Source organism: Amblyomma mixtum, chromosome 3, assembly GCF_055824585.1.
Source record: "Amblyomma mixtum isolate Tamu chromosome 3, ASM5582458v1, whole genome shotgun sequence".
Lineage (NCBI taxonomy): Eukaryota > Metazoa > Arthropoda > Arachnida > Ixodida > Ixodidae > Amblyomma > Amblyomma mixtum.
Window position 1 is genome coordinate 308,476,792 of NC_143014.1, and position 26,701 is coordinate 308,503,492.

The 26,701-nt window shown below is 48.8% G+C and overlaps 1 protein-coding gene and 1 pseudogene across 6 annotated transcripts in view; both read left to right on the top strand.

Moving 5' to 3' along the window:
* On the top strand, positions 1–26,148 carry LOC149355550 (uncharacterized; annotated as a pseudogene).
* The window catches only part of LOC149355549 (whirlin-like), a 266,799-nt gene that overhangs the window by 16,873 nt on the left and 223,225 nt on the right, over positions 1–26,701 (top strand). The window lies entirely within an intron of this gene.

The following is a 26,701-nucleotide window of genomic DNA, read 5'->3' on the forward strand; positions in this document are numbered from 1 at the left end:
ATGTCGATGCATGTGGACCGTATCGAAGTGGGCGTCGGGTGGAAGAAACGAAGTTTTTTTCATTCTGATCTCCTCGAGCTGAACTGGAGCCCGAGCCTTTCCGCCACGCGGCTCGTGCCGCTTCGTCTTCCTCGCGCGATCCCATCGTCCAGACGTGGTGCAACTACAGACCGTTCTGGGCCGCTCCTTGAGTGCTCTGGTCAGAACGAGGCCACGACCGGACACCGCATGCTGACTCGCCTGGAGGAGCTACGCGTCTTCCTCAGGCTGCTGGGGGAAACCGAAGGGATGCAGATGGCCAACCCAGGACTGGTAGCAGCGTGCCACGACGTGGCGGGCCTGCTCTCGGTGCTGCTCTTTCTGCTGCTGTTCGGGATGTTGCCAGACCAAACGGTGAGCGAGGACTGCCTGGCCTACCCGTACATCGCCCTCCTGGCCTGTTTCCAGCATGCCAAGAGTGACCAGAGCAGGAAACTGTTCGTGAACGTCATGCGGGTAGAAGCGGCCCTGGGAGACGCGGCCTACCCCGGCAGTCCCATGCGAGTCGGCTACGCGCCACCAAGCATTCACAGCGCCACCGACATCTATCTGGTACGTGGTTTCGAGCCTTGGACGCCGCACGTCGCTACCTACTACCTTCTGGTGTACATCTCCGCCGTCATCATCCACGACTATCCTCCGATGAGAGAAAAACTAAAACGCTTCCAGTCTGCATTTGACCTGAGCACTGACATGCAGAGTCTTCTCCAGGAAATCTGGCACCTCTACATAGGCAACCACAAGGAAGTGGTGGAGTGCCTGCTGCAGCCGCAGCCGCAAGCCAATGCTGAACTGGAGCCGCCTCTGGGCGCCCTGTGGGCCCTCTTCGAGCTCCTGCTGCTCCAGTGTCAGCCCCCGCTGGCCCTGCGCTGCCTCAACCACCCGCAGGTGGCCTCAACGCTCGAGCAGATGACCCTGCAGCTGGGCGCACTGCTGGTTAAGGGTCCACACATCGACGCCCTTGAGCTGGTCTGCAAGCACGGTCACCTGTCCAGCCTAGAGCAGCTATTGGGATGCATTATGGCACTGGCCAGAAAATCGAAAGTGTGGGAAGCCCGTGAGCTGCCGGAGCTGCTTCTGCAACTGCCGTTGTCTGCCGCGGAGGAAAAGCAGCCGGTCAGCTTTTTCTGCGAGGTGGCCGAGCCCTCCTGGATGTGCTACGTGGTGCTGCACTTGCTGGAGTGCGGACGTCCCCATGTCGCCCTGCCGCTGACCGGCTGCCTTCGGGAGTTGATTCGGGAGAGTACTACGCAGCAGTCAAACCTTCTCGATCTGCGGAGGAAGGTGTCCGCCACGCTGGAGCTTGTGCAGAGCTTCATGCGGTCGATGCCACTGCCAGCGTTGCAGCTGAATGCAGCAGCACTGAGGCGAAACCAGTCTGGTGCACAAGTGCAGTACGTGAGGATTGTGCCCACTCGTGAGCCTCACAAGGGCACCATGCCCCGCCTGGCAACGCAGGTGGCTGCTGTGAGGGTCACCATGGGTGCTGTAGAGGCCTCAAAGCCACCTGCTATGCCATATGCTCCAAGTCGGCTAGAGGAGGATGTATCGTCGACCCTGTGCACGCCTTCTGTCATTCTGTGGGAGCGCCGTCCACGACGGATCACCTCTGGGGCGCAGCCATCAAAAAGCATACCTGCCTCCATCCTGAAGTGGCGACCCGTGGACCTCCCATCTATTGTTTCCACGTCAGTTGTTCTTCGAAGAAGCTCCGGCAAAGAACGTGCTGGCGCCTGTCTGACGCCCACAGAACTCGGCGAGGATGTCTGGCCAATACCTGCAGATCCATCAGTTGGGAGCCTAAGATTTGCGATGTCAGACTGGAACAGTTCGCAAGCTAGCCATGACCTCGACACCACTGGCCAGAGCCTAGGAAACTCCTCCAGGCTGTCTCCATCTGAGGAGAACGCAAGCTGTTCAAAGGAGACAGAAATTTCTAGTGACCGATCCAGCCAGTTCATGACACGCGCGGACAGAGACAGCGACGATTCTGGCACTGATCTGCAAGACAGCACTCCGGGGCCGGCTCGCTCTCCACAGCCATTTCCAGATCTGCCAGGTCCCGGTTTGCAGCATCCTCCCAGTTTGCAGCCTGCTCCCAGCGTGCAGCCCAGAAATACCGACCGCGATGCAGATGGGAACAAGGCAGCGGTTCCGGGATCTCGTCAGACATCTTCCCCGGAGCGAAAGGCACTGCTGCCAGAATTTCTTATTCAGGAGGCTGCCAAGTGCCTGCACTCGACCACAGCAGCCATTTCAGGTGTTGCCGGGCATGCTCAGCCAGAAGCCAAGGAGTTACTATCTCAGCCAGCGCCTGCAGCTGCAGCACCAAGCCTTGCAGAGAGGGTGGAGACGACGGACGAAGACGACCTGGATGGAACGCCACTTAGGGACAGATATGAGGACAGGGTTTCTGCAAGTAAGACTCGGCCGCATTGCCCGCCACATGGAGCAGATTTGAGCAGAGGCCCTGTGGTGACGGCACCTGAAGAAGAGAAGGAAATACCCAGCTGGGGTGCTGCTGCTGCTGCTGCTGCTGCTGCTGCTGCTGCTGCTGCTGCTGCTGCTGCTGCTGCTGCTACTGCTGCTGCGGCTGCTGCTGCTGCTGCTGCTGCTGCTGCTGCTGCTGCTGCTGCTGCTGCTGTTGCTGCTGCTGCTGTTGCTGCTGCTGCTGTTGCTGCTGCTGCTGCTGCAGCTGCTGCTGCTGCTGCTGCAGCTGCTGCTGCTGCTGCTGCTGCTGCTGCTGCTCCTCCTCCTCCTCCTCCTGCTGCTGCTCCTGCTGCTGCTGCTGCATACGTTAGCATTGCGCAGTTTAGCTCTGCACAGGTCGAAACTGCACAGTTGGGCACTCCACACGTCTGCACTTCACATGGAAGCTTCAGGCGCCATTGGCCGAGCTCAGTAACGTGCAGCCGTCGCCGTCAATGGAATCATTCGAAGCGGCGCGTGATTCCACTTGAGCGTTGATGACGCCAGCAGAAGATTGCCTGCAGATGAGCGGCCTCTTTCCAACGATGCTCTCTGCCCTGTGGAAGAGGGAGATCTGCCCCCAAGACTGGACGTTCTCCGCTCAGAAGGTGCGCTGATGACGTCAGCGAGAGGTGCACTTTGAGGACATATATGTACCAGTCAACGAGACTTTTGCTTTGTTCCAGTTGTGGACAGTCCTCTTGTTGATGCTGGGGGAGGACGTTTAGCGAAATTTAATACGTTTAGAATATAGGGCAGGATATTTAATTGCGTCTTAAATATACATTTATTTATGAATGCGCTAAAAGTATGTAAGAAATTAGTTGGTGAAATTTCAATCTCGCTATTCGAAATATATTCTTAAAATTCGTTGAAAATGCTCCACCTAAAGCATGCTTCGAGCATGTTTCAAATGCATGAAAAAATAAATATGCTGTTTTAGTATGTTGGCAATATAATAAAGGTGCACGTTCGTAAATGCGAAATTAATTCGTCCAAAGTATACTTTAATTGTAACTAATGGACCCTCCTGGTAAACATTTGCAGAACGCTTCAAGTTGCCGTGGAACTATCTCGGGCTCGAAATCGCGTTTCGGGGAACAGTCAAAACCCTTACTGGCTGTCTTTTCGTTTGTCATGAGTTCTAGAAGGGAGATAACCACAACTTAATTACATTGCATGTGAAGAACGTGACAACATTAGACAGGGAAGTACGTCTTGGCAACCTCCGGGCACGAACCTGCCAGCGAAAAGGGCTCCTGACCGATGCTTGACACAAACTGCGGCTAGCGGTTCGGTTCTAGATCACCCGCAGGTTCGAACGCTACCGGTCCCGCACTAGTGCGACAGTTTGGGGGCCCACAGCCCTCGCTCCAGGAACACGTCACCGGGCAAGGTGGTGTGGCGTCTCCCGTGAGGTATGTATAAGGCTAACCAAGGACTCCACGTGTCGGAACACTTCCACTTTTCTGACCTCACTTTCAGTCGACACATGCCGTGCGGCACCGTCTCTCCCGGTTAAGTGACGTCACGTGACCTTGCGACATCACCGACCTCTTTATTTATGACAATGCCGCATTTTCTTGGGGATGTGCGTCCTAAGGCTTATCGTATTAAAGGGTCATCGACCAAACTGTCGCTTCGGCAGCTCAGTGATTGGTGCCGTCGTCGGACAACCTTGGGAGAAACTTTGCTGCGATAAAACAAGAAATGTATACCACGCTATTTGCACTGTCAACTTCAAAGGCTACTATGTGATCCAGTGCAAGAATTACTAGCAGGTTCAGCCGCAGAGGGTGGATGGCTGAAGAAATGAACGACACTGTACACACAGCAGTACTACTGTCCTAGTGGACGTTTAGGAAATACGCACAACGCAAATGAAAAAAAATAATAATGCAGGAGACTCCAAAATGAAAAATACACAGGCAACCACAACCAGGTATCAAAGCAGAGTTCACAAAGTGAGGGCTTCAGGCAAAATTTGATTAGAGTTGTAATGCATTTTACAGCATAATTTAAAGTTCCTGGGTACTTTTACATCGATGGGCAGTTCGTTCCATATTTTGGCTCCATTGAACCACATCAGGCGTTCACCATATAGAGTGCTACATTTGGGAAGGTTAAAATTACCATTAGAGGTTTGCCTTCTACTGCGAAAAGGTAGGGCGAAGAGGCGTAACGGGATTGGAGAATTAGTACTTATTATGTTCATCAAAAGTCAAATTTCGTAGTTGCGCAAGGATAGAAACGATAGCACATTATTAGCATAAAAATAAGTAAAGCCCGTGGCCTCGGTTTCGCCAGAGCGATGACGTAGATCTGAGACACGCTGTTTTTCTTCAGTGGCGAGCGAACTTCCCGCGACCGCATGAAACCGGTTTTGGGGCGCATGCAAAACAACGAAAAAAATATTAACGGACTCTTGTCGGCGAGGGAGGGAGCGAACGTTTGACGCAAAACTCGCATCGCGCGGAAAAATAGAGTTATATAAGGCGACGTGCTGGCGGCGATCAACAAAGAATAGTGAAAAAAAAAAAGAAATCAACACTTTCATGCTCTTCTATATGTGAAAGAAGCATCGACACGATGCTTAGAACGAAAAAAATTAACGCAACCAAACAGAGAAAGACGAAGATGCTAAGCACTAAGATGCTGTCGCTCCGTCGAGGACGACCTCGTACAGTCCAATTAAAGTCGCAAAAGGATCCTCCATGGCTGAAATAAAGCAGTAGTTTTTCACCCAAGTCCCCGAACGCCGATTAGTGTCCACACCAACGCGCCAAGTAACTGTTTGTCGCACCGTCCTACAGGTTGTACGGTTGGACATCGCATTGTTGCCGGCCTTTGAAATATTGATTGAGTCAGGCCCACTTATAACGTGCCATACGGTCGCGTAGATTGCCTTTGTTGTATCCGAATCACGTAGTGTGTGGAATTCGATATTAAAGACAAAACACGAAGTCAGACAAAAATGGTTTTCATTTCTTAAAAAAGTTCTTTAGCACATCTGGAGACTCTATCACAGCACTTTTCAAGATCTCCAACGCAGTAATGTGTTCTTTGCCGAAACTGTCGCTGGCGACGAACTGCTTAGGGACGCAATATAACGAATGTTTCGTTTTCCTGTAAAACCCGGTCTTATCCGATTCTTGGACCCCAAAGTGATTTCTTAAAAATCGACAAGCGCTCATTTGAAATCGTTTTTTGATGCCATAAAAAAAAGTGACCCGATAAAAGCCTAACTATAGAATCTTTGGATGAAAACCCACTTTGTACCCAATATTGAGTTCAAAAATATGCAGCTCGATTTTTTCCCCTTCATTTCCGGAAACTAGAAAACCTGAAAACCAAGGGCAGTAAGCAAAACTAGTCGCCCTTGAACCGGCCACTCTGAGTGGTGACTCGTCGGCCTTGTCATCTTCGTCTTCATCAATCTGCGCCATCAAACTGCGACGTCGGCGCCATCATCTCTATAGCGAGGTCCAGCTACGCATCAAAGACGCATTGCCACAGATCCACATGCGTCACATTACGTGGACGTTCGACAGCGTCATATGGCGTATCTTAAACCTGGCCTTTGAGCCGCCGCGGTGGCTCAGTGGCTATGGTGCTCGGCTGCTGGCCCGAAAGACGCGGGTTCGATCCCGGCCGCGGCGGTTGAATTTCTTTGGAGGAGAAATTCGAGGCCCGTGTACTGTGCGATGTCAGTGCACGTTAAAGAACCCCAGGTAGTCGAAATTTCCGGAGCCCTCCACTACGGCGTCTCTCATAGCCTTAGTCGCTTTGGGACGTTAAACCCCATAAACCAACCAACCAACCAAACCTGGCCTTTGTGGTGCTCTCCGCGGTCAATTCCATCCACGCGGCCTTACTCATTTACACGGCGATGAGCAGAGATCCCGATCAGTCATTTGCTGCCAGCATGCGCGAGGATGACGCGTCGCCGATTGCCCAACTTGAGCGCGTGAACATGCATCGCGATGCCATTGTCCTGCAGTGGGTGCTGGGTCAAGCTGTCGGGCACGTGCAACTCGTCGAACAAGTGGCGCGTCATTCAGGCCTTCACATTGCGCTTGAATTTACCTTTCAAATCTCCGTGGCTTGCGATATCAGCGTCAATTGGGTGGGCGACGCGTGTCATGTGACCCACTGGGCCATCACGGCGTAGTTCAAACCTCAAACCGCTCCCGTCGCCGACCGTGCGCAGTGCAGTTTCGCCTTCAGCGCTGCGCCTGTCACGCTCCCACCGCGCTTCTCCTTCCACTTCAGACGCTTTGCCCAGTCGGTACACGAAGCACGCATCAATTGTCCCTGTAGGCGAACGGTTATCTAAAGTTACAGTGCCGCATTTTAATTGCTTTTTTGGGTCGCCACGTTCAGGCTGGAGGGGGCGGGGTCGCTGTGATGTTGGCTAGACGCGAATATTACTGAATATGTTATCTCTTTTTTTTATTCCAGCTGTTTGCCATTAGTCATAATGGAAAAGGGAAAGGAAGTTATAAAAAGAAGTGTAAACAAGCCTCGTTTAATCTCTTAATTATCTCTTAAAGATAATTGATTAGAAAAGCAGAATAAAAAACAACCACACGCCGGCAGTGGGAACCACACCCACGACCTTAAAATTACGCGTCCGGTGCTCTACCAACTGAGCTACGGCTGTCAGACCTTCTGCTTTTGGGGGTATTTATGCTTACAAGTGACCTAAACTTGAAAGTGTTCATCAGCGCCACCCACGTTCATAAGCGGCGGACGTAGTACGTCCTAAGTTACCGCTGGTGTGACGTGGAACGTCATCGAATGGCGAGGGTGGAAGCTGTGTGAGAACCCTCTTAGCTTCCTATGACATTAAGGCTGCCAGAGCCGAGGCCCTCGTTAAGCAGACAAGGGAAGGGGAATGAGGGGCTCGTTATACGTATGAGAAAAGCCAACAGCCACAGAAACCAAGGAACAGGGGATTTTATGTATATTTCATTTCATTCATTTTATTAGCTTAAAGGCCCCTTAAAAGGGGTGTTACATAAGGGGTGGCAACAATTGAAAGCACAAACTCACAATAACAGGTAAGTTTTTACATTAAAAGACTTGGACAAGTGATGACGGCAACGTTGTTTGGAAGGTCGTTCCAGTCTGCGGCTGCACCAGGAAAGAAGAAATTAGGAAAAGGGACGGTGCGTGAGCGTGGACGGGTAACTTGTAGGGGATGGCTGGTGCGATGAGATATGCGTGCCGGGGGAAGAATATAAGGTGCGTTGTACCTACACTGTAAACAAAAATATACCCAAAAGGGAGTAAAAAGGGTGGCGGCCACTCTTTTTACTCCATTTGTGAAAACATTTACTCCATGAGTGGGGAGTAAAAAGGTGGACTGTCCTCCATTTTACTCCCATAAGGGAATAAGGGAGTAAAAATGAGGATTTACCAGAATTTACTCCAGTCTAGAAAGGGAGTTAATTGTGCCAAATACTCCACCAGTGCCGAAATGGAGTAAAAAAACACCAATTTGCTCAATCCGCCCCGCCACCTAGCGTCTCGTCTGCTTCTGGTCAGTCGTCTGATAACGGCGGTGAGTGAAGACCGCTTGGTTACCATCGTCGCCGGATCTCTGCTGACTTCTGCTCCTTCACGGGCGCCTGCCGCGGTACAAGATATCGGCTTGTCGCCGTTTTCCGCTACAGTACGGTACATAATTGAATTGCTCCTGTGAAGCCTCCAGTGCTCTAACCATATCTAACTTTCCTTGGTTTGTGTCGCCACCCCGTTACAGCCCCCGCTTAGGCCTAATTCTCACAGGCTTTTTTCAGTGTGGTCCTCGCAATGTGTTGCATGAACATGGAACTGTGATAGAACATAGTGTCAACACTGAGCTCTTGATTGAGCTCATGAGACCACATTTTTCCTCAGCCATGTTTAAAATCCAAGCCTTAATGACGCGAATATGAAAGCAAGCACTGTCATTCCAAACTACCATCAGGGGTATTTTCATCTTTTCTGCTCTGGTTTTGGGTCAAATATAGCGTGGTGCATGACCGTGAAAACTACCCAGCGTCTCCTTTTCAGTTTTGAACTACTGATTATAAGGTTACATCCATTTATCTACGAACATGGCCAACGAAACGAGCTCGTACAGCAAAAGGAGACGACAAGCAGACGACTCCTGCCGCGTACGCCGCCGCTGGGCTAGCAGACGGCGGAAAGAATGCGTGACGCGGGGTCACATTAGGGCAGCGCAGTTTGCCAAGTTGGGTTGCCGGCGGCCCGCAGAGCTACTGCCCGTTTCCGCCGCTGTCACTGCTATAAGAGTGAGCCTGAATGAGGATAAATAAACATGACGCCATTTTTGGGCTTCATTTCTGTGGGTAGTAAAAAATTTACTCCCTTTTCACTCCAAAATAACTCCCTTTATACTCCAAAATAACTCCCTTATATAAGGGTGTAAATAAAAAACACCATACATAGGGAGTAAAAAAAAACCTCCTTTTGGGTGTGCGTTAGAGGACAAGCCATTTACACCCTTTAGGGTGTTTTTTTGCTAACAGTGTAGGGCTATGGAAAAATTTGTCAAGCAAAGACAGGCTGGCAGTGCGGCGGCGGCGCGATAAGGGTCGTAATCCGGATGCTGTTTTTAAGGAGGAAACGCCGATGTCATAGGAGTGCGATGAATGAATGAAACGAGCAGCGCGATTTTGAACAGATTAGAGGGCATTGATGAGATATGCTTGATGAGGATTCCAGATAGGCGATGCAAATTCTAGTTTGGACCTTACGAATGATTTGTAAGCTAATAACTTTACATGATGGGGAGCATGGTGAAGATGAAGCTTTAGGAAACCTAACGTCTTTCTTGCTGACGATATTATCTTAGTAACATGCAAGCTCCAAGAGAGATCGCTAGAAATTGTTATGCCTAGATACCTGTATTACTGAACTAGTACGGGAACTTCAGATATTACGTAAGAGAAGATTAGAGGATTACGGCACCGGCTAATGGACAAAAGATATACACTTACGTGGGTTAAGTTCCATTAGCCACTTATTACACAACTCCTGAACAGCATTAAGATTTGAAGAGAAGATTGGTCAGCGGTTTTGAGAGCAGCACGATGAAGTACACAGTCGTCAGCGAACATGCGTGTGTTAGATGTTACATTTGAAGGCAGATCATTGATCTGTATGAGAAATAGTAGTGGGCCAAGCACAGATACCTGTGTTACGCCAGACGTTACTAAGAGTGAGTTAGAGTTCTTATTGTTAACACAGACAAACTGCGAACGGTTAGTCAAAAACTCTTCAATCCACTTCTAAATAGGGGGGTGTAAATTTAATCGAGAAAGTTTTATCATTTTTAAATTCGCACTCAAAGAAGGGTTGTGGCAGCTCATGAGCTGCCACAACCCTTCTCTGAGTTCAATTTTGCAAATTCTTGTGCACTACAGTTTTTTTTTCTGCCACAACCCTTCTCTGTGGGCGATTTTGCGAAGTCTTGTGCAGTAGAGTTTTTTCTTTCTTTTTTTTTCGGAGGTGTGTCTTCGGCATTCCTGCTGACCCCCATCCCTACTAATTTCTCCTGAAATGTTGCCTCCTCGCTGTGCAGCTGTCACCGACATGGGGTAATGAGCCACACCTCGAGGGGCACTCCCCTGTCTTTCTAAGAAAGCAACGAGGTGGCCGGGAAAGAAACTTTCCTTTCCCCCGCTTTTATTTTCTGTCGTTCCCTCCTTCCGAAAACCTGCATCCACGTTAGGGGATCGCCTTTTCAAAAGTTGTACCCGATTCTTTTTTTCTTTTTTTTTTCATTCCTCCCCCTCACCATTGTTTGCATTTGTGCTTTACATTTTTTCCTGTACCTCGCGGATGCTATAAAAGCTGCTTGTTCGGAATACTGTAATACACTCGAAATTAAGCCGCCGCGGCCGGGATCGAACCCGCGTCTTTAGGGTCGGTAGCCGAGTGCCGTAACCACTGAGCCACCGCGGCGGGGCGGTATATATATATATATATATATATATATATATATATAGCGAAGTACACGCTTCGTTAAAGGAAACATATTTATTCAACTCGACGTTTCGATCGGTCTTCCGATCGAAACGTCGAGTTGAATAAATGTTTCCTTTAACGAAGCGTATACTTCGCTATATATTCTTATAAGCAGTCTAGTACTTCACGCTTTCGCAACCTATATATATATATATATAATATATATATATATATATACCAGCTGTCCCAGCTAAATGTAACCAAGCTTTTAAAAAACACGGGATGTCCTACCCGTCTGAAACCAAATGGGGGTTGTTTAGAGTCGCGTGACCTAGTCTGCAGTATTTTTTCCGTTCTTCATGGTTGACTAATTAGTTAAGCTTAATTAATTAACTTTTTAATGACTGACAGGAGGAACAACGTGTCAATGGAAAAGTTGTAGATCGCTTTGAGAAACAGCTTACTGAGACATTTGCAGCAAAGTAATATTTACGTAAAGTAGTTTTTTTACCGGCCTTTAACCATAACCCGCACAATAAGAACAAGCTTCCACGTGACAACGGTGCTACTTCAACGTCCCAAGACGTGCCTTAGAGAATGAAAACCGTTTTTTTCTGAAGTCCTCTCCTCGATGAGACTTTGAGTGCACATTGGGGCAGAGAAGTGAGCGAGCAGCTGGTCACGTGATAACTTTCTTTTAAGGCCAATAAATGAAGCTACGTAAATCGTAATTTGACGGAAACAGCACTACTAGCGGTTTTTAGAGGCGATCTAAAACTTTTCCATTGACACTTTCTTCTTGAAGTCAATAATTAAAAAAGTTAGCTAATTAAACTTAACTAATTAATTAATTTTGAAGAGCGAAAAAATACTCAAGACTAGGCCACGCGAGTATGAATAACCCTCAGTTCGTTTCTCTGGACTAGGACACTTCGCCTTATTTAAAAGCTTGGTTACATTTAGCTTGGACACCCGGTATATATATATATATATATATATATATATATATATATATATATATATATTTATTGATACATACTTACAATCCCACATGGGATTATAACAGGAAGGGCATAAGTCGAACAGCCTAATAAATAAGCACAATAAGGCAAGTAAGCATAACAGAAAGGTAAACACTTAGCGTTGTGAGGGTAAGATGTTTCATAAGAACTCAAGAATAGAAGGAAAAGGGTATAACACTTTCAAATGGACGGAACAGAGAACAGATATATATATATGCGAAATTGAGAAACGCTTCGTTTAGGTAAACATTTATTTGGAGTCGACGTTTCGGACAGAGCCTGTCCTTTTTCAAGACTGAAGTTGCATGGTTCTTTCTCCTCTTCTTAAAGGGTCTTCATCTGCACAGGTGTTCGACACATGAGCCAAAACAAGCAGACGATGCGAGAGGGAAGAGCGGCCCAAGGAAGAGAGAGAGAAAAAAATATATAAAAAATACACAAACAGAACAGGGAGGGGGGGAACGTAAATGTCGTCGCCCGCCACCCACGTATGCGGTCGCGGGGAGAAAAGACGAGAAAAAAAAAGAAAGAAAAGGCGGGAGGGAAGAATAGACCGCGGCAGCTATTAAAGTGTATGGAGACAGTGGCCGAAGCACAGCATAGACTTGAGATGCACTCACGTGTTGTCCACTTAAAGGAGTAAACAAAATACAACGAAGCAAAGAGGGGGGGGGGCGGGACTTCCGCCATGTGGAACTTCTTTGGCAGGATGAGTACAGATGAAGACCCTTTAAGAAGAGGAGCAAGAACCATGCAACTTCAGTCTTGAAAAAGGACAGGCTCTGTCCGAAACGTCGACTCCAAATAAATTCATAGTGATGGTTCAACAGCACAAACACACACAGACCAAGAAGGAGACAAGACACAGCTTATAGCTGTGTGTCTCCTTCTTGGTCTGTGTGTGTTTGTGCTGTTTAACCATCACTATGAATCTACACCAACTAGCCCAATCTGCAGTTCTTCCAAATAAATGTTTACCTAAGCGAAGCGTTTCTCAATTTCGCATTTTACCTCTGGCAATCAAGTACGTTTATCTTTTTGTGCTATATATATATATATATATATATATATATATATATATATATATATATATATATATAATCCCCTGTGTTCCTTGGTTTCTGTGGCTGTTCGCTTCTCTCATATGTACAACGAGCCCCTCATTCCCCTTTTCATTTCTATATACCGGGTGTTTTTTAGAAGGTTCAAAATTTTTAAAGAAAGGTAAATTCCTTTAGATTTATTTTAACCCTGGGGCTATACTGAGGACTACGGCGGACGCCAGGTGAAAGGCAAACTACTTTAATTAGTTCGCTGATTAACTGAATACGTTAATTAACTTTCATAATTTTTATTTCAGGGGATATGTTGTATTAGCAGATTTAGAGATCGTCTTCCAAACAGTCCAGCCAAGAAAAAAAAAATTTAATGAAAAAATTTTTTGCGCGCGTAACGAAGCGAGCAAAAGTCACCCTGGTAGGAAGCTTCACACTGTAGCACAGCGTCTGTGAGCACCTGTGACGTATTTCGCTCCGCCCTGCGCTTTGTGTCAATGCGTCTGTGTTTCAACTCGGCATTCCGTGAGGCCGCGGAGCGAAGCGAGACAAGCAGCGATAGCGCAGGCCGCCCGTCCGGGCTTCAGGTGATATCAGCCGTGTGACGCAAAGCGCAGGGCGGAGCGAACTACGTCAGAGGCTCTCACCGCCGCTGAGTTACGGTGTGAAGATGCCTACCAGGGTGACTTTTTCGCGCCTCGTAGCGTGCGTGAAAAATTTTTAATTAAAATTGTTTTTTCTCGGTTGGACTGTATGGAGGACGATCTCCAATTCTGCGAATACAACATAACCCCTAAAATAAAAATTAGAGAAGTTTATTAACATATTTAGTTAATCAGCGAACTAATTAAAGCCGTTTTCCTGTTGCCTGGCGCCCGCCGTAGCCTCCAGTGCTAAAATAAATCTAAAACAATTTACCTTTTTTTAAAAATTTTGAACCTTCTAAAAAACACCCGATATATATATATATATATATATATATATATATATATATATATATATATATATATATATATATATATATATATATATATACATATATATAATATATATATATACATATATATATATATATATATATATATGTATATATATGTGCAAAATTGAGAAACGCTTCATTTAGGTAAACAATTATTGCGAGTCGACGTTTCGGACAGAGCCTGTCCTTTTTCAAGACTGAAGTTGCATGGTTCTTTCTCCTCTTCTTAAAGGGTCTTCATCTGCACAGGTGTTCGACACATGAGCCAAAACAAGCAGACGATGCGAGAGGGAAGAGCGGCCCAAGGAAGAGAGAGAGAAAAAAATATATAAAAAATACACAAACAGAACAGGGAGGGGGGGAACGTAAATGTCGTCGCCCGCCACCCACGTATGCGGTCGCGGGGAGAAAAGACGAGAAAAAAAAAGAAAGAAAAGGCGGGAGGGAAGAATAGACCGCGGCAGCTATTAAAGTGTATGGAGACAGTGGCCGAAGCACAGCATAGACTTGAGATGCACTCACGTGTTGTCCACTTAAAGGAGTAAACAAAATACAACGAAGCAAAGAGGGGGGGGGGGGCGGGACTTCCGCCATGTGGAACTTCTTTGGCAGGATGAGTACAGATGAAGACCCTTTAAGAAGAGGAGCAAGAACCATGCAACTTCAGTCTTGAAAAAGGACAGGCTCTGTCCGAAACGTCGACTCCAAATAAATTCATAGTGATGGTTCAACAGCACAAACACACACAGACCAAGAAGGAGACAAGACACAGCTTATAGCTGTGTGTCTCCTTCTTGGTCTGTGTGTGTTTGTGCTGTTTAACCATCACTATGAATCTACACCAACTAGCCCAATCTGCAGTTCTTCCAAATAAATGTTTACCTAAGCGAAGCGTTTCTCAATTTCGCATTTTACCTCTGGCAATCAAGTACGTTTATCTTTTTGTGCTATATATATATATATATATATATATATATATATATATAATCCCCTGTGTTCCTTGGTTTCTGTGGCTGTTCGCTTCTCTCATATGTACAACGAGCCCCTCATTCCCCTTTTCATTTCTATATACCGGGTGTTTTTTAGAAGGTTCAAAATTTTTAAAGAAAGGTAAATTCCTTTAGATTTATTTTAACCCTGGGGCTATACTGAGGACTACGGCGGACGCCAGGTGAAAGGCAAACTACTTTAATTAGTTCGCTGATTAACTGAATACGTTAATTAACTTTCATAATTTTTATTTCAGGGGATATGTTGTATTAGCAGATTTAGAGATCGTCTTCCAAACAGTCCAGCCAAGAAAAAAAAAATTTAATGAAAAAATTTTTTGCGCGCGTAACGAAGCGAGCAAAAGTCACCCTGGTAGGAAGCTTCACACTGTAGCACAGCGTCTGTGAGCACCTGTGACGTATTTCGCTCCGCCCTGCGCTTTGTGTCAATGCGTCTGTGTTTCAACTCGGCATTCCGTGAGGCCGCGGAGCGAAGCGAGACAAGCAGCGATAGCGCAGGCCGCCCGTCCGGGCTTCAGGTGATATCAGCCCTGTGACGCAAAGCGCAGGGCGGAGCGAACTACGTCAGAGGCTCTCACCGCCGCTGAGTTACGGTGTGAAGATGCCTACCAGGGTGACTTTTTCGCGCCTCGTAGCGTGCGTGAAAAATTTTTAATTAAAATTGTTTTTTCTCGGTTGGACTGTATGGAGGACGATCTCCAATTCTGCGAATACAACATAACCCCTAAAATAAAAATTAGAGAAGTTTATTAACATATTTAGTTAATCAGCGAACTAATTAAAGCCGTTTTCCTGTTGCCTGGCGCCCGCCGTAGCCTCCAGTGCTAAAATAAATCTAAAACAATTTACCTTTTTTAAAAAATTTTGAACCTTCTAAAAAACACCCGATATATATATATATATATATATATATACACATATATATATATATATAATATATATAATATATATATATATATATATATATATATATATATATATATATATATATATATATATATATATATATATATATATGTATATATATGTGCAAAATTGAGAAACGCTTCATTTAGGTAAACAATTATTGCGAGTCGACGTTTCGGACAGAGCCTGCCCGAAAAAGGATGGGAAAGGCCGGCATTCCCATCGAAAGGTCGACTCAAATAAATGTTTTCTTTAACGAAGCGTATCTCTCGCTATATATATATATATATATATATATATATATATATATATACATACATACATACATACATACATACGTACACACATACCATACATACATACATTGAACCGGGGTGCGCAGTGAGTGTAGTGGCGACGTCAAGGGCACTTAAAACCATATAACTTTCGAATGCGTCTTCTAGTCTTTCTATGCCAACGGGTAAAACTTATCAAAAGTCATTTCTGGACGGAGACCAAATCTTGCGTGGTAGTCCTTTTTTTCTGCAAACTGCTAGCTATTAGCCAAAGTTGGGAAGGTATTTTAGTAATATGACGTCATCCATTGAGCTAGTTTGCGGCCTCCGGTTTATTTTTAAGCCTTGGCTCACGTTCCGTGGTGCGTATCGGGCTTGTGTGTTTTCGGCACTTCCGCAGAAGATGAGGTTCTGCCGTCCGACGAAAGGGGTTTGTTTCTCCAGTAAGGCGCAAAGAAAGGAAGAAAAAATCTTGGGGGCCTTCTTAACCACATCCTTGATAAAGAAAGCGCGTTAGTCTGTAGCATGCCTACTGGGGTGTTTACAGTGAATGGCTCATGTTGTTCTTGCGATTTGCCCACCGAAACCCCGGTTGTAACCGTCACGTGGTCACGTCACCTCTCTCGACCAATCAGGGGGACCCATTAGGGCAGCTTGTGACGACGACATACAGTCACGTAAACTCTCTCGACCAGTCAGGGGGACCCATTAGGGCAGCTTGTGACGACGACTTACGGTCACGTAAACTCTCTCGACCAATCTGGGGGGCCCATTAGGGCAGCTTGTGATGACGACATACGGTCACGTAAACTCTCTCGACCAATCAGGGGCACCCATTAGGGCAGCTTGTGATGACGACATACGGTCACGTAAATTCTCTCGACCAATCAGGGGACCCATTAGGGCAGCTTGCGATGACGTCATACGGTCACGTCACCTCTCTCGACCAATCAGGGGGACCCATTAGGGCAGCTAGTGACGACGACATACGGTCACGTAAACTCTCTCGACAAATCAGGGGGACCCATTAGGGCAGCTTGTGATGACGTTATACGGGACGTCACACCTCTCTACCAATCAGGGGGACCCATTAGGGCAGCTTGTGATGATGTCATACGGTCACGTAAACTCTCTCGAGCAGTCAGGGGCCCCATTAGGGCAGCTTGTGATGACGACCAATGGTCACGTAAACTCTCTCGACCAATCTGGGGGACCCATTAGGGCAGCTTGTGATGACAACATACAGTCACGTAAACTCTCTCGACCAATCAGGGGCACCCATTAGGGCAGCTTGTGATGACATACGGTCACGTAAATTCTCTCGACCAATCAGGGGCACCCATTAGGGCAGCTTGTGATGACGACATACGGTCACGTAAACTCTCTCGACCAATCAGGGGCACCCATTAGGGCAGCTTGTGATGACGTCATACGGTCACGTAAACTCTCTCGACTAATCAGGGGGACCCATTAGGGCAGCTTGTGACGACGACATACGGTCACGTAAACTCTCTCGACCAATCAGGGGAGCCCATTACGGCAGCTTGTGATGACGACATACGGTCACGTAAACTCTCTCGACAAATCAGGGGGACCCATTATGGCAGCTTGTGATGACGACAATCGGTCACGTAAACTCTCTCGAGCAATCAGGGGCCCCCATTAGGGCAGCTTGTGATGACGTCATACGGTCACGTAAACTCTCGACCAATCAGGCGGACCCATTAGGGCAGCTTGTGATGACGACATACGGTCACGTTAACTCTCTCGACCAATCAGGGCGACCCATTAGGGCAGCTTGTGATGACGTCATACGGTCATGTTAACTCTCTCGACCAATCAGGGGGACCCATAGGGCAGCTTGTGATGACGACATACGGTCACGTAAACTCTCGACCAATCAGGGGGACCCATTAGGGCAGCTTGTGACGACGACATACGGTCACGTAAACTCTCTCGACCAATCAGGGGAGCCCATTACGGCAGCTTGTGATGACGACATACGGTCACGTAAACTCTCTCGACAAATCAGGGGGACCCATTATGGCAGCTTGTGATGACGACAATCGGTCACGTAAACTCTCTCGAGCAATCAGGGGCCCCCATTAGGGCAGCTTGTGATGACGTCATACGGTCACGTAAACTCTCGACCAATCAGGCGGACCCATTAGGGCAGCTTGTGATGACGACATACGGTCACGTTAACTCTCTCGACCAATCAGGGCGACCCATTAGGGCAGCTTGTGATGACGTCATACGGTCATGTTAACTCTCTCGACCAATCAGGGGGACCCATTAGGGCAGCTTGTGATGACGACATACGGTCACGTAAACTCTCGACCAATCAGGGGGACCCATTAGGGCAGCTTGTGATGACGTCATACGGTCGCGTAAACTCTCTCGACCAATCAGGCGGACCCATTAGGGCAGCTTCTGATGACGACATAGGGCACGTCACCTCTCTCGACCAATCAGGGGGACCTATTAGGGCAGCTTGTGATGACTTCATACGGTCACGTTAACTCTCTCCACCAATCAGGGGCACCCATTAGGGCAGCTTGTGAGGACGTCATACGGTCACGTAAAATCTCTCGACCAATCAGGGGGACCTATTAGGGCAGCTTGTGATGATGTCATACGGTCACGTAAACTCTCTTGAGCAATCAGGGGTCCCATTAGGGCAGCTTGTGATGACGACCAACGGTCACGTAAACTCTCTCGACCAATCTGGGGGACCCATTAGGGCAGCTTGTGATGACAACATACAGTCACATAAACTCTCTCGACCAATCAGGGGACCCACTAGGGCAGCTTGTGATGACGTCATACGGTCACGTGAAATCTCTCGACCAATCAGGGGGACCCATTAGGGCAGCTTGTGATGACGTTATACGGGACGTCACCTCTCTCGACCAATCAGGGGGACCCATTAGGGCAGCTTGTGATGATGTCATACGGTCACGTAAACTCTCGCAAATTTTGTGGCAGAGAACCCGGACATTTTTGTGAGACAAGTCCCCAAATGCTATCTCATTAAAAAGATGAGTGGCAGGCAACACCATACGAGGGGCGCACTGGGTGCCTGGTACTTGGAGTGCGCTGGTTTGAAGGGTGTGGTCTGTTTTCCGTTCTACGGGCACTGCTCCGAAAACGTTACAATGGACTCCTCCCTCACATTCGAAACCGGAAGATGTCGCAGGTAACTTCAGGGGCAACAGCGTGACTGATGCCATTTCGCAACTTTTCCGACAGGTTGGCAGCCAAGAGAAAAAAAAATGTGTTCAGCCACGTGCGCGATTCAAACTAACGCCGGCGCCAGCGGAGTGGCTTCGTTTTTCGATGCCTTCGAGCACTCGGCCACCTCGGCAGGCTTTTCGTTTTTCCTGACATGGTATTTATTACACATGTTTATGAACAGGAAGGTGCAGTATATATGCACGCTATTTGCAGTGCAGTCAGCTAGCAGTTCTATTGCACTATTGTAGTTCTATTGCGGCCTCTTTAGTTGTTCTTTATCTTGGGAAACAGCGAGAACTACGATGGCTAGAAGTCCTGGCTGTACGGTGGGTGAGCGAGACCAACCTTTGTAGAACGGCAGCTCTACTTGAGCATGGCATTGTTCTCTCTACTTTAGTTGGGTCGAGCGTTGTCCAGGTGCATGACTGCCCCATTGCAGAAACTCAACCAACTAAGCACCATCACAGTGCCGAAAGGATGTGACTCTCACTTTGCGAACAGATGGCTATGTCACGAGATTTTTGCACCAAAGAGAGATCGTTTGCCCTTACTTCGTGGGCTGTCGCTTTGTCGCTGGTGAGTCCATCAGCCCATGATGAGCCAGTGAGTTATCTCCGGTTGCGATACGAAGCAGGAAGTTGGATGTAGTTAAAAAGGCTGTCCTCTATCGACAAGAGATGTACTCCAGGGCCGTAGGACATACAAATTTTCATCTGCATTTGCCATCTTTACAACTGGGCAGGCAAAAGTCGTTGGGCGCTGCTCGTGTGTCATCCGTGTTTCGTACCCAGAACCAACTGTTCAGCTTCAGTAACAATTTTCATACTTTACAGTGCACCTAGTCTTTGCTTTCTTGCCATAGACACGTTTCCGAAATCTGATCTATTTGCGAGGAGGCAACACCAACGCAGTTTGCGGCACCGTCCATTTTACACTGTATGCCATCATATGCACGTGTTCCATTGCTTCCGAATTCTTTCTCTCATTCTTCAATGCTTGTAAGGTCCCAACCGCGCCTCTGGTCGCTCGAGGAAGAACCTGGCGGAGAATAAGCACAGCAAGGATGACTCCTAAATCTGTCTTCCATTAATTGGCGTAACAGTTTTGACCAGACCCGATTCCAGGTAGTGCCCAACGGCCCGCTGAACCTTTGCACTGCTGCAGAGGGGACTTTATCTAGTATAGGGCTTGCAGCTAGCCGGAAGATAAAGCACTTACTCACGGTCACTGAGAGTGTGGTCCCGGCGAGTTTGGGTCGCAAGCATTATTTGTGCCGGGACTTCGGTATTCCCTATGCTGAGCCGTCGTTTGTAGTGTCATTCAGACGGGCTTGGAGAGCGCTCACTCCATGTGGGAGTGAGCGCTCTCCGGGACCAGGGGAGCGCTACATGTGCGGGAGTTGTTTTTTTTTGCGGCGTCCACCTTTTTGTTATTGGACGCAAAGATATCAGAGAAATTGCGAAGCGGCGGCTGCCATGTCGGCCCGGTTGGTTGGGCGCCGATCGGCATAACTCCACTAGTCCCAGCGTAGCCCCATGCTACGCTTGGCCCACGAGTGGTGCAAACTCATTTCCTGCTCTATGCACACATCGTACAGCCAGTAATTAATTTCTTGTTTAAGGAACACTGACGACAGCTTCATCAAATTTTTATTCTACTATAAGAATAAAAATTGACCCTACAGCTTTATTGCTGTGTTGGTGTTTGTCCGGCCGCGAAATACGCATTTTATTTGTCCCGCCCACGCTGCGGGGCTCGTCACTTCACTCTGGTACGGCCCACACTAGAAAAGGAAGGTCATATGACCAGTGCACCACGGAGTGGCGTTTGGCGCGAGATGGCTAAAATTTGTTGAGCCACAGCGACGAGGTTAACGGCTTTTTCGAAGTTCCTAAACTTGTACGACTGTTACTAAAGGCCACCTACAAATATCCAATTGCAAACAGGCGCCTAACCGTAATAGTTTAAAGTAAACTATCAGAAATTAGTTAACCAGCTTACTAGTTAGCATGAATCACTTTTTTCTTTTTGTCCTGCCGTACAGGTAGTACTGCTCCGCAGATGTCTTTGTACCTTAAAAAGCTTGTTTTGAAAAATTAATGGCAGCTATTCCTGAACAGCTGGTATATTATTGTTTACGCATCAATAGAAAGCAACATTTTTTTGTCTTTTTTACGTGCACAACTTCGTAAAGCTGCGTATGTGCTTTGCACACTTAAGACACTGTGTCCTTTGAATGTACAAGTATACTCCAGGGGCCGGATTCTAAAGGCTATGTTCTGTCAAGCCTATGTTCTTATTGCCACAAGGGCTGTAGAAAATATTGAAATCGATGTCGCATAAGTGAGACACCAGTTAGAGCATGCCGTCGCTGAGTGGCGCGCGGCCCGGTGACGTGCCTAATATCGCTTTCCAAACAAAGTCCCAATGGGTGAGAAAAACTGAAAAAATCTTCCCAAAAGAAAGTGGGTGAGAGTTATTGCACGAGGTTATTGCATCATACAGCTTTTTTCAGTAGCGCATCCACGCAGGTAATCAAGTACCGGTGGCCTTGGCAAGGTGAAAAACCATAAAAAACCGGCGTCGGGTGGAGGAAAAGAAGTATTTTCTTTATTATGATCATCTTTATTTTATCTCCTCGAGCTCAGCCGGAGCCCGAGCCTTCCTGTCACGCGGCTCGTGCCGCTTCATCTTCCTCGCGTGCTCCCATCGTCCAGAAGCTGCGCTTCTCGCCCGTAGTGGGTATCTGCCATTTTACTTGAGGCCAACCAACCAACCAACCAACCAGCTGCTACAGATCATTCTGGGACCGCTGTTTGAGCGCTCTGGTAAGAGCGAGGTGACGACCAGACAGCGCATGCTGACTCGCCTGGAGGAGCTCCGCGTCTTGCACCGGCTGCTGAGGGAAGACCGGGGCATGCAGATGGCCAACCCAGGACTGGTGGCAGCGTGGCGTGACGTGGCAGGTCCGCTGTTCGGTCACCTGTCGGTGCTGCTCTTTCTTCTGCAAGCCAGGGTGCTGCCAGACAACCGGGTGAGCGAAGACTTCTTGCTCTACCCGTGCACCACCCTCCAGATCTGTTGCCAGCAGGCCAACAGGGGCGAGGGCAAGAAACTTCTCGTGGACATCGTGCTGGTAGAAGCGGCCCTGGGAGACGCGGCCGACTCCGGCAGTCCCCTGCGAGTGGACTCCCCGCCACCAAGCATTCACAGCGCCACCGACATCTATCTCGAACGTGGTCTCGATCCTTGGACACCGCACGTCGTCACCTACTACATCCTGCTGCACATCTCCGCCACCATCCTCCAGAACTATCCAGCGGCCACAGAAAAGCTGAAGTTCTTCCTGTCTGCATTTTACGTGAGCACTGACATGCAGAGCCTTGTCCAGGACATGTGGCACCTCGATCATGGCAACCATGAGGAAGGGGAGGAGTGCCTGCTGCAGGCGGATCAGCAGGCAAGTGCAGAACTCCGGTCGCTTCTGGGAGCCCTGTGGGCCCACGCCGTGCGCCTGCTGCTCCAGTGCCAGCTCCCGCTGGTCCTGCGCTGCCTCGACAATCTGCTGGTGGCCTCAACGCGCGAGCAGATGGCACTGGAGCTGGACGAGCTTATCCACAGGCACGGTCACGTGTCCAGCCTGAAGCAGCTACCGGGATGCATTATGGCACTGGCCAGAAAATCGAAAGTGTGGGAAGCCCGTGAGCTGCTGGATCTGCTTCTGCAAGTGCCGTTGCCTGCCGCGGAAGAAAAGCAGCTGGTCAGCTTCTTCTGCGAGCTAGCCGAGCCCATCTGGATGTGCCACGTGATGCTGCACTTCCTGCAGTGCAGACGTCCCCATGCCACCCTGCCGCTGACTGGCTGCCTTCAGGAGCTGTTTCAGGAGGGGAGGACGCTGTGGTCACACCTTCCCGAGGTACGGCAGAAGGCGTCTGCCACGTTGGAGCTTGTGCAAAGCTCCTTACGGTCGATGCAACTGCCAGCATCGCACCTGAATGCAGCAGCACTCAGGCGAGACCAGTTTGTCGCACCAGTGCAATACCTGGGGTTTGTGCCCACCCGGGAGCCCCACAAGGACACCACGCTCTGCCTGGCAACGCAAGTGGCTGCTGTGAGAGTCACCATGGATGCTGCAGAAGCCTCAAACGGACCCGCCAAGCCGTCTGCTCCAAGTCAGCTGGAGGAGGATGCAAAATCGATCCTGTGCATGCCTTCCGTCATTGTCTGGGAAGGCCATCCACGAGGGACTACCTCCGCGGCGCAGCCACCAAAAAGCATACCTACCTCCATTCTCAGGCGGCTTCCCGTGGACCTCCCATCTGCTGTCTCCACGCCAGTTGTTCTTCGAAGGGTCTACGGAGAAGAACATGCTGGCGTCTGTCTGACGACCACAGAACTCGGCGAGGATGTCTGGCCAATACCTGCAGATCCATCAGTTGGGAGCCTAAGATTTGCGATGTCAGACTGGAACAGTTCGCAAGCTAGCCGTGACATCACTGGTCAGAGCCTAGGAGACTACTATATGCTGTCTCCGCCTGTGGAGCACGCAAGCCGTTCAAAGCAGACATACATTTCTAGTGACCGATCCAGCGAGTTCATGACTCCCACGGACAGAGACAGCGACGATTGTGGCATTGATCTGCAAGACAGCACTCCGGGACCGGTTCGCTCTTCAGAGCCGGTGCCAAAGCAGCCTGGTCCCAGTGTGCAGCGTCCTCCTAGAGTGCAACCCAGGAGTGCGGACCGGGATATAGATGGGAACAAGGCACTGGGACCGATAGCTGGTCAGACATCTTCTCCCGAAAGCAAGGCGCTGCTGCCAGAGTTCCTTATCCAAAAGGCTGCCAGGTGCCTTCACTCGCTCACTGCAGCCTTTTCAGGTGTTGCCGGGCCTGCTCAGCAAGAAGCCAAGGAGTCACTATCTCAGCCAGTGCCTGCAGCTGCAGCACCAAGCCTTCCAGAGAGTGTAAAGACGCCGGACGAAGAGGACCCGGATGGAGCACCACTTATGGACAGCTATGAGACCAGGGTTCCTGACAGTGAGAGGTGGCCACATTGCCTGCCACATGGAGCAGGTTTGAGTGGAGGCCCTGTGGTGACGGCACCTGAGGAAGAGAAACCAATACCCAGCTGGGGTTCTGCGGCTGCTGCGTGTGCATTGCGCAGTTTAAAACTGCACGTTTCGGCACTCCACATGTCGGCACTCCACACGTTAGTACTTCACTCTTCCACACTCCACACGTTAACACTTCACTCTTCGGCACTCCACACGTTAGCACTTCACTCTTCGGCACTCAACACGTTAGCACTTCACTCTTCGGCACTCCACACGTTAGCACTTCACTCTTCGGCACTCCACACGTTAGCACTTCACTCTTCAGCACTCCACATGTCGGCACTCCACACGTTAGCACTTCACTCTTCGGCACTCCACACGTTAGCACTTCACTCTTCGGCACTCCACATGTCGGCACTCCACACACACGTTAGCACTTCACTCTTCGGCACTCCAAACACACGTTAGCACTTCACTCTTCGCCACTCCACACTTCACTCTTCGCCACTCCACATGTCGGCACTCCACACACACGTTAGCACTTCACTCTTCGTCACTCCACACACACGTTAGCACTTCACTCTTCGCCACTCCACATGTCGGCACTCCACACACACGTTAGCACTTCACTCTTCGGCACTCCACATGTCGGCACTCCACACACACGTTAGCACTTCACTCTTCGCCACTCCACATGTCGCCACTCCACACACACGTTAGCACTTCACTCTTCGCCACTCCACATGTCGGCACTCCACACACACGTTACCACTTCACTCTTCGGCACTCCACATGTCGGCACTCCACACACACGTTAGCACTTCACTCTTCGGCACTCCACATGTCGGCACTCCACACACACGTTAGCACTTCACTCTTCGCCACTCCACATGTCGGCACTCCATACACACGTTACCACTTCACTCTTCGCCACTCCACATGTCGGCACTCCACACACACGTTAGCACTTCACTCTTCGCCACTCCACATGTCGGCACTCCACACAAACGTTAGCACTTCACTCTTCGGCACTCCACATGTCGGCACTCCACACACACGTTAGCACTTCACTCTTCGCCACTCCACATGTCGCCACTCCACACACACGTTAGCACTTCACTCTTCGCCACTCCACATGTCGGCACTCCACACACACGTTACCACTTCACTCTTCGGCACTCCACATGTCGGCACTCCACACACACGTTAGCACTTCACTCTTCGGCACTCCACATGTCGGCACTCCACACACACGTTAGCACTTCACTCTTCGCCACTCCACATGTCGGCACTCCACACACACGTTACCACTTCACTCTTCGCCACTCCACATGTCGGCACTCCACACACACGTTAGCACTTCACTCTTCGCCACTCCACATGTCGGCACTCCACACACACGTTAGCACTTCACTCTTCGCCACTCCACATGTCGGCACTCCACACACACGTTAGCAGTTCACTCTGCGGCACTCCAGACGCCGGTACTACAAACTTCGGTACTGCGAAATTCGGCACTGAACACATTGGCACTGCCTATGTCGGCAATGTACAGGTCAGCATGGCTAATTCTGGTATGCCTGCTGAAGCGAAAGGGCCCACTACTCTCTGCGACAATGAGGGTACTGAGCTAGTAGAAGACCCACCGATCAGAGCCTGTTCTCAGGCGTTAGCTGTCTGCCTAAGTGTGCCAGTGTTCGCAGTAGGTGGGGAACAACACACTCCCGAGGAAGAAGAGTCTGTTAATGAGCAGCACGCAGTCATCGGTGCTTTCGAAGCCCCAGAAAAAGAAAGGAGGAGGACGATGTTGTTATTTTGTCAGACATCTCCTCAGAAGCGCTGTTGGACCACTCTCATGGAAAGCCCAGAAGCCAGCTCATCGAGGTTCTCTGGCAAAAAGCACGAGGGAGACTGAGGCACCACTGGCCAAGCTCAGTAACATGCAGCCGTCGCTGTCAATGGAACCACTCGAAGCGGCGCATGATCCCTCTGCAGGGTTGATGACGCCAGTAGAAGAGCACCCGCAGATGAGCCGTCTCTTTCCAGCGAAGTTGCCTGCCCTGTTACAGAAGGAGACCTGTCCCCAATATCTGGCGTTCTCCTCTCAGGAGGTGCGCTGATGACACCGGCAAAATAAGCGCACCTTTGAAGACAAATCTGTTCAAGTCAACGAAACTTTTGCTTTGTTCCAGTTGTGGACAGTCCTCTTGTTAAAGCTGGGTGAAGACTTTTAGCGAAAATTAATACGTTTATAATATGCGCGGGATATTTATATTGTATTTTAAATATTTTCATTTATGAATGCGCTAGAAATGTGTAGGATAGGTTCCTGAAGTGTCCTTCTTTCTATTCAAAATATATTCGTGAAATTTGTTTAAAATACTTCACCTAAGGCATGCTTTGAGCTCTTTACAAATGCGTGAAAAACCATGTTTGCGAATTTAGTGTCTTGGCAATGTATTAAAGGTGTACTTTCGTAAATGTGAAATTCGTGTAAATTATCCTTCAATTCTAACAAATGGGCAGCCCTCGTAAGCATATCTGCAGAACAGTTCAAGCTGCGTGAAACAATCTAGACCTCGATATCGAGTTTCGGGGAACAGTCGAAACGCTTAATTTGCTGCCCTCTTTTTGGGACTCATAATTTCTAGCAGGCAGATAACCGCCACTTAA